General features: G+C 34.8%; 1 pseudogene; it reads left to right on the forward strand.

Moving 5' to 3' along the window:
• The first annotated feature begins 1,505 nt into the window (after positions 1-1,505).
• On the forward strand, positions 1,506-1,624 carry LOC145277160 (5S ribosomal RNA; annotated as a pseudogene).
• Positions 1,625-2,633: the final 1,009 nt, after the last annotated feature.

The raw sequence follows: 2,633 nt of genomic DNA on the forward strand, positions 1-2,633 counted from the left end.
ATATGTGTTGGTCCGTTGTATTATTTTTAACTCAACTATTGGCGAGGTTTCCTTTCTTAAAGCTCTCAGTAATGGATCGCTAGTGCTGCTTTTTTCGTTATTAAATGTGCATTTATGGTCGTAATATTTTGTATTATAATCGAGAGAAATCATACATATATAACATATATGGCATAATCACGTTGAAACTCTAGTCCTTGGTAGATTACTGAAATTAAGCAACGTTGAACCTGGTCAGTACCAGATGGGTGACCAATTTGGAAATACTAAATGAGTGACCAAATTGTGATTACCAGGCGCTGTATGTAGGGGAACGTCGACATCTCCCTGCAAGAGTTGCAAAAATCTAACATCGTCATTTACTCTTAAGCAAACAAATTGTAAGAGTTTTACAGTTAAAACTTGTCTCTTCATTATTATTTTTCATTTCTATTTGGATAATTTCTATATTGGTTTGCTATTTCAAGTGATTTTTTTTTTATTGAACGTTATTTTTTTATTAAAATATTTCTAGCCCAATTATAATTTCGACATATGAAAAAAGAGGCGTGTCACCTTATATGGAACAGAACATTAAAAAAGGAAAAAGAAATAAGCGGAACATTTTGTGTATACCAGATATTTGCTGATGAAACGATAAACCATCGGGCGGGAATAACAATGAATCTGGTTGATTAACTTGCCAGTCTAAATATCATGCATGCATATATATATATATATATATATATATATATATATATATATATATATGCATAAATATATATACATATATATATATACATACATACATATATATACATACATATATATACATATACATACATATATATACATATATATACATATATATATATATATATATATATATATATATATATATACGGGGTGACCCGAAAAGAACGGGCTCCGTATATTCTTATTAATTAGAGTTGGGGCCTGTTTTTTGGGTCACCCTGTATATATAGATATATGGTCGGGTTACCGGCGACTAAACTGGTTCCCCCACCAGACTTGTTTGGTGAGGAGGGTGGCTAGTCTCCCTGAAGGATTAAAAACAAGACCTTTCAAAGGGCGAATGAACCCTTTTTCGGGGTCAACAACCAACTAGCACCGTGAGTGTTTGTGTGTATGTATGTGTGTGCTGGGGTGGAGAAAGCTCCCGTAAGCCCTGGTGAAGGCTACCTTTCTAGGAGAAGCAAATATCTGATTTAAAAAAAAACATAAAGCGGGACACCAGTACCCGCATTGAGCTGGTCTGCAGTTTAATTTGTTGCTGGATATCTTGTTCTTGCTTGTTGCTGGATCTCAACATTTTGAACTGAGAGAGAGACTTAGCTCTCGTACAAAGCTTAGCCTCTATAACATCATCTGTGTATAGATACTCTCTCAAGCATTTGTCTATAAAAATAGTCCTGTGGCGATGGAAGTCATTTTTGGGCTCATGTACTTCAAGTGTCTGAGAGAGTGGCACTCGTCTGACAAGACGTCGCAATCATTTCAAATATATATACGGCATAATCACGTTGACACACCGGTTTCCGTCAGATCACCGAAGTAAAGCAACGTTGAGCCTGGTTATTACTAAAATGGATGACCAATTTGGGAAGTCCAGGTGCTGTATGTAGGAGGACGTCGACTCGTCCCTGAAAAAAGTTGCAAAAACCTAACGTCGTCATATTCCCCAACCGCTTGTGAATTCCATACTCCCATGAAACTTCCTCCTTCGGAGGAAGCCGGTTAAACCCTGAATAGGGTTGGTGCTGACTGCACACACACACACACACACACACACACACACACACACATACATATATATATATATATATATATATATATATATATATATATATATATATATATAAGGAAAATAGATTAAGACTGTAAATGAAAATTTACAAGTAAATTATTGTTCGACAGAATACTCCAGAAAATTTTTTGAAAAAGTCCTTATTCCATGGAGTTTCAAAGAATGCTATTCCTCTTTTCAGAGGAAAGACAGAAATTAGCAAATTATTATTATAGCCAAGCTAAAACTTGTTGGTTATGACATTAAATAAAACAGCACTTTATGTTGGTTAGTTATGAATTGCAAAAGACATGTTTATGTCAGTTACAAACTTATCAAAAAAAGGGAGAACATTGGAAAAGAAACAACCAGGAATAGCAGATCTAGAGTGCATGAAGAGTCATTCGATGGTAAATACATAAAGCTATGGAAATTTTATAATAAACAAATATTTAGAAGTGCAAATTCAGCGGAACGTGCGAGTTTTAAGGTGAAAAATAATACGATTGGAAACGTCATTGCAGAGCGCGAAATAATCCGATCGGAAAAGAAATTCAATGTAGCTTAAAGATATAACAAAGCCCCCAAATCGTAAGGTTGAAATTAAGCAACTGATCTGCTCCCGTTGGTCAAGCGTGAAATGGTAAGAGCAGGCGTTATATTTGAAAATTGTGCCCATTTAAATGAGGGTTGCAAATATGTAGGCGTTAATACAGACAGCGGAAGTTGTCTAGACAGCAGCAGAGGCATGATGCAAAGCGTGCTAAAAGCATTATAAGGTTATACAATTGTAACATTTATAAGAAAAGAAAACAAAATTTGATTTAAAATTCATAAAACATAGCTA

The sequence above is a fragment of the Euprymna scolopes genome, chromosome 5, assembly GCF_053919585.1.
Source record: "Euprymna scolopes isolate OS-2025 chromosome 5, ASM5391958v1, whole genome shotgun sequence".
Lineage (NCBI taxonomy): Eukaryota > Metazoa > Mollusca > Cephalopoda > Sepiida > Sepiolidae > Euprymna > Euprymna scolopes.